Source organism: Dioscorea cayenensis, chromosome 15 (assembly GCF_009730915.1).
Source record: "Dioscorea cayenensis subsp. rotundata cultivar TDr96_F1 chromosome 15, TDr96_F1_v2_PseudoChromosome.rev07_lg8_w22 25.fasta, whole genome shotgun sequence".
Classification (NCBI taxonomy): Eukaryota; Viridiplantae; Streptophyta; class Magnoliopsida; order Dioscoreales; family Dioscoreaceae; genus Dioscorea; species Dioscorea cayenensis.
The window spans coordinates 17,183,741-17,190,200 of NC_052485.1; the positions used below are offsets into that span (position 1 = coordinate 17,183,741).

The 6,460-nt window shown below is 40.9% G+C and overlaps 1 non-coding gene across 1 annotated transcript; it reads right to left on the minus strand.

The window, feature by feature from the left end:
- Nucleotides 1–2,794: 2,794 nt before the first annotated feature.
- Nucleotides 2,795–2,902, minus strand: LOC120278302. The gene has a single exon (XR_005541639.1). It is a non-coding gene; the product is annotated as a small nucleolar RNA R71 (small nucleolar RNA).
- Nucleotides 2,903–6,460: the final 3,558 nt, after the last annotated feature.

The window sequence follows — 6,460 nt, forward strand, 5'->3', positions numbered from 1 at the left end:
CTCAAAATTAGTTCAATCCCAATCTCTCGGTGATTAAACCCTAATCCTATACGAATGATGACAAGGATCTCCCCCTAATCACATTCCTATGATTGCGTTAAGTAAAGGAGGATCACGCGCTAAGGATACACTCAACCTAAATCTACCCTTAAAAGTCGGAAAGGCTACCAACATCCAATTTCTCGGCATGTCGATATGATTAAACCCCTTCTAGCTCATTAAGGATCTAGTACATGTGAGTAGCTCACATCTACAAGTACAACTCAACAAAGAACTAAGGATCTCTCCATTTCATGGTTCTAGACATGAAGAACAATGAGCCAAACCATAAATCACACCAATGCATTCCAAAGTAAAAGTGTAGCATCCACAATACATGATGAACCCCCCAAGGTTCACCTACATCCGGTGGCCTTGGGGGTCTAGTGTGCCATCATACAAACAAACATATCGATCTCAACAAAAACAAGAAGTGAATGCATAAATGACACTCCTTAGTCCGAATGATGATGAAGAAGTACAATGCCGGCTGCATGACGCTTCTTCAAGCACAAAGAAAGCCGGATACTCCTCCTCCTTTGATGATGAAGCTTTCCCCTTAAGATCTAGCCCTTGATCTTCCCAAGCCTGAAGCCAAAGCACTCTTCAAACAATGATCTCTTCCTTTCTCCTCTTCTTCCCAAGTGCTGGCTGCCAAGCGTCTCCAAAAGTCTGCCCTCCGCTCTCCAAAAGCCTAGCCAAATAGTCCCTCAATCTCTCTCCAAAATCCCTCTATATACCACTCATCATACCCCCTTCATGGCCTCCATCCCAAGTGCCATACCACTCCCTATGGCCTCCATCCTGAGTGCTATGCCACTCGCTATGGCCTTCACATTGACACTATTTGGGGTAGGCAAACTCCATCAATTAAATATCTTCTATTATAGCTACAGTGATCATCCCGGGCTCCATACCGGGCAGCATTGAGGCCGTATGCCATGATTAGATCCCTGATTCAAAACCCTCCAGGTGCTACAGTGACAGTTACAGTAATCTTGCTACAGCGTCGATGCTACAGTACCACTGCTTCAGTCTTTTGCTACAGGGATATGCTGCAGTGCTATGACCCTGGTTTTCTTCTCTTTTTCGCCCAAATCATATCCTCGTGTCTTCCATGGCGTTCCCGTGCCCTGAAAAGCAAATAACACACGATTAAGCACAAAACGGGCATCAATTATCATGAAAATGCATGCTAGAGGTAACAAATACATATACTCAAATACGTACAGTTAGACACTTATCAAAGTGTCATTCGGTTGGCATTGTTCTTCTTCATCATCATTCGGATTAGGGAGTGCCTCTTATGCATTTGTTTTGTGTTTTTCTTGAGTTTGTTATGTTTGTTTGTATGATGGCACACTAGACGCCCAAGACCATCGGATGTAGGTAAACCTTGGGAGGGAGGGGTTCATCATGTATTTTGGATGCCAAATTTTTATTTGAAATCCATTTGGTTTGATTTATATCTTGGCTCATTGTTCTTCATATCTAGAACTATAAAATGGAGAGATGCTTAGTTCTTTGTTGAGTTGTACGTGTAGATGTGATCTACTCACATGTACTAGATCATTAATGAGCTAGAAGGGGTATTCTTGGATCGATATGCTGAGAAATTAGATGTCGGTATTCCCTTTGAATCTTAAAGATAGACTTAGGGTAAGTGAGTCCTTATTGCGGGATTTCCCTACACTTAATGTGATTGTAGGAATGTGATTAGGGAGAGATCCTTATTGACATTCGTAAGGGATTAGGGTTCAATCACCGAGAAATTGGACTAGTCTTGAGATCCTTTGATATAAATCACCCTTGCTTTGCTATTACTGTGCATCCACATATCATGATGACCCCTCAAGGGGATCCTCATCCCTAGGCCTCTGTATTTCATTGTTTCTCTTGCGATCTTCTGTGCTGCTTATAGTTTTTATTGTTGCAAGTTTTTTATATTATTACACTTGTTAGAGTAGCAAATCATGCTTAAGTTGTAAGGTTAGATAATAGGTGATGGAGGAGTAATAGGAGCTCCTTAACACCGTGGAATATGACCCCTGTGTCACTCACAAGGTATTACTTGGCGACCCCGTACACTTGCCGGGGACTTAAGGAATTCTAGAAAACTTCTAGCTTATTGCTCTAACCATTTTTCTTTTCTTTTCTTTTTTCTTTTCATTTGTCTTATTTCTTTTTTAGCTTAACTTTTTATATCTTTCTTGTCTTTGCATGGTACTGTGCATGACATGAGCAAATCCATCAAACCTAGTTGAGCAAAGAAAGTGAAATTGAAAGGACATTGCCTTGAAGACTAAGAGAATTGGGTGAAGACTCGAGTGAACAAAACATCGAGATTAAGGACAGAGAATCAGAATCTATAATCATGGCCAAGGAAAGACGCACCTTATCCGAATATAAAAGGCCGCAGTTTATTGGCAAAGAATTCAGTGTTCAAGCACCATCCATTGCCACAAACAATTTTGAAATCAAAGCTAGCACAATCGGCATGATCCAAAATTCAGTGCAATTTAATGGTCTTGCAAATGAGGATGCTCATGGCCATCATTCCCTTTTTCTCCAAATTTGTTCCACTTTCAAGATAAATGGAGTGACAGATGATGCAATCTGGCTTCGACTATTCCCATTTAGTTTGAGAGATTGGGCATATCGATGGCTCACATCCTTACCACCGGGACCGATCAAATCATGGAAAGATGTGGTTGAAAAGTTCTTAGGAAGGTACTTTCCTCCTAGCAAAGAGGCAAAGCTAAGGCATGAAATTTCAGCCGTTTAAGCAAGGAGAGTTAGAAACATTATTTGAGGCATATGAGAGATTCAAAGACCTCCTTCAAAGATGCCCCCATCATGGTTTTGCTTCTTGGATGCGGGTTCAGATCGTCTTCAACCGGTTAAACTATGCAACTCGTCAATTAATTAATGCCGTAACGAGTCTCATCAGGCCTCAAGTGGTGTACTACAAAAAGGGGATGGAATTTATGAAGTTAGTACCAATGATGCTCTTGCCGCAAAGGTTGATTGATGTGTTGTCTTGGAAGCTAGACATGCTCATGGGTAGTAGCTCGAAGTCAGAGTCAGTGATGAGTTGTAGCACTTGTGGTGGTGGGCATGGAGTCGTCCAATGTCCTATTGCTAGCTCCTCCATAACCCAATTGAGACTGTTGATTATATTGGGGGACAAAGGCCACAAGGGAATCCTTACAGCTCAACTTATAATCCGGGGTGGAAGTACCACCCAAACTTTTCATGGAATCAAGGGTAACAACAAAAAGCTGCACCACCTCCACAAGGTTCCCAAGTGAAACAACAAATATTGGAGGTTCTAATTTGAAGAAGCCAAAGAAGAAGGTTATATGTACCAATGCTAAAGAAAAAGAGAAAAAAGATTCAATGTTGAAAAAAATTTGGAGGGAGGTCCGTGGACGTTAGAAGAAAGGCATAACTCATTCTCATCCAACACCTCAAGAAAAGAAGGTACAATCTTCACCTCCCTTTACTAATGAAAAAATTTGAAATTCATTCATTGATGTTGTTGAATTTACCGGGAAGAAACAAAAACTCGAAGATGACCGGGGGTAATCTCAAATTATTCGAACCCTCGTGAGGTAAGTAACAAGGTACGTCAGGCTCGTGATGTTAAGCAAGCGCTTCTTGGGAGGCAACCCAAGCATTCGGAGTTCTAATTTCATGTTTTTATGTTCTTTGTGTTCATGTTAGCATGTTAGTGTTCTTTTTGTATTTTCCTTAAAGTTTTTAATGTGAATAAGTCCATATTCTAATAGCACTATATATTATTATCATCATCTATGTGGTTGTTTAATTGTGTGCATCAATGAGAAACACTTGTTTTTGGGTATCATTTCATGCATTAGATCAAAATTTTGAACCATTGTTTCATGTTGGAGATGTTTTTGAAACACTTTGTAGCCATGCCCATGTGTTTGGAGAAGTATTTGAAGCATTAAAACATAATTCTAAGGGCATATGGCCTCAATGAGGAGCTTATTGAGGCCGTCTGCCCCACACAGAGAAGTTGGCTTAGGGCATACGGCCGCAATGAGCTTCTCATTGAGGCCCTCTACCGCATTCAGAGGAAAAGACCTAGGGCATACAGCCTCAATGAGGAGCTCATTGAGGCCGTTTTCCCCATGCAGTGAAAAATAACAAGTTTATACGGCCTCAATGAGCTCCTCATTGAGGCCGTATGAAGTTGGGGTTCTCCTTGAATTATTTCATGTTGATGGGAACCTCTTGCAAATTGAATAGTATCCATACGACCCCCATATGGCCATATGAATCCTATTCTATTGTGTTTCTTTGTGTTTTTACCAATTTTCATACAAAATTTTAAATTATCTTGGATTCCTCTAAGTCTTACATGGTTTATTATTGATGTAGGAATGCCGCACGTCAAGAAACTCGCTTCCAAACGACCAAGGAACGAGTCTCACACCCCTGAAGTACCCCGTTTCTATAGTGCTCTTCACAAGGCTAGATATGAAATTTTAAAGACCAAGCCCTTTGGTACTTTTTGTCACATTAAATGAAGTGTTCTAGGAGAACTCGGGTGGGATGAACAAGTGAAGGATTTATTAGCTCATAATGGTTGGACGGAATTATTTTCAATCGATGAACCCACTTTTCGCCAACTTACATTGGAGGTGTTGAGCACATTTGAGGCAAAGCAAGATGAAAGGAGTGTTATCATGCAAAGACAAGGTGCCATTCGATTCCAAGCTTTTGGAAGAACTCATGAAATGAACAACATGGAATTTTCAAAGTACTTGGGGATTTATGATGATGAATTCATTAGCATGTCACTGCTTAATCGACCCCGCATTTATTTTCCACTAGGCATGAGTGCGAACCAGTATTGGAATTCCTTAGCACCTAGTGACACCAAGAATTCAGGAAGACAACTCATTTGGTGAACCCCATGCACGGATACATTCATGCTTTCATTTCATGTTCTATTGGGGGTCAGAAGGAAAGCACTGGGATGGTTACACAGTCTGACTTGTTCACCATGCATGGCATCATTAAGCAGCATCCTATCCATCTTGGGCACCTTATTGCCGAAGATTTCCTATCCATCAGGGTCAATTTGTTGGACCACACTCGAGGCATAACTATAGTCGGGGATGTGGCGCCTCTTGGAGCGCCTATCTTACGAGCAATTTGGATATTAGAGAAGAAAAGTGGCACATACAGACTTGCTCCACACTTGTCTATCGGAGAATCCAGTCATCGCAAACCAGATGAGTCAGGGTCTAAATCTGATGGTGCACCTGCTCATGCTACCCTTAGCGCTTCTTTTCCATCTGACTTTAACTCTCGGTTCAAGGTTATGGAGGATGACACTTAGGCTATCCGTCACGAGCAGCATGAGATGCGAGGACAGATTTACCAGGTTTTAGAGGGTCAGCACCAGCTCACAGCGTAATTCCATCAGTTCATCATCTCCTCCCGTGGATCATCGTCATAGGCCACTACTGTTTCTTGCTCCATCGCCCCGCCATCTGTAGTACCTTTTGATGATCTCTTTCATTTATGAGCATGGACACTTGTTTATATTTCTACAGCTTGTTATTTTGCTTTACTTTTTGTATGTGTGTGTGTTTGATTTTAATAAGTTGGGGAGGGGGTTCCCTACCAACCTTGTGTAAGAACTTCTTTACTTTATCTAGTTTGTGTATTTGACTACTCCCTAGTATTTAATTTTTGCAATTTTAAATTTTGTTTGGAATGATGATGGCCCTTTATGCCTTGCAGGGCATTAAGGGAGCTTGGTGAGCCTCTCCACATGTCATGGAAGCTAGATCTGACATGAAAAGCTTGCAACACCTTTTGTTCGGGTCACAGCTCACCACTTGCACATGATGAACCGGGGAAGTTCATTTTCACCCTCCCCTATTATTTTCATTGCATATATTGCCATGCTTTTCATGATTAGTGTACATTGGGGACAATGTACAACACTAGGTGTGGGGATGGGTGTATTTTATGTATTAGGGTTATTATATGCATGCTAATGTTACCCATGATGGCTTGTTCATTCTTGTAAGACTTTTCTAGCCTGGATTAATGATTGATGTGAGTTACATATTGTTGTTGTACTCTATTGAATCCTGTCTCACTTCTAGTACTGTCTTGTGCACTGAATTTTTTATTGATGCCATGGGAATAGCCAACTTGACTACTCTAACTCTCTTGTATGCTTAACACACAACTTTGAGTATTTGGCCTTAGAACACTATGTTCTATCTTTCAATGAACTTTTAAGAACTTCTAAGTCTTGTTGAGCTAGCCCTAATTTTGTGGCATGTAGAGTAGTTTGAAGATGTGATCTAGGGTGAATAAAAAAAATGAGTCTATGTCAGTATTCCTCTGCTAATAAAGCATGAATGCATCT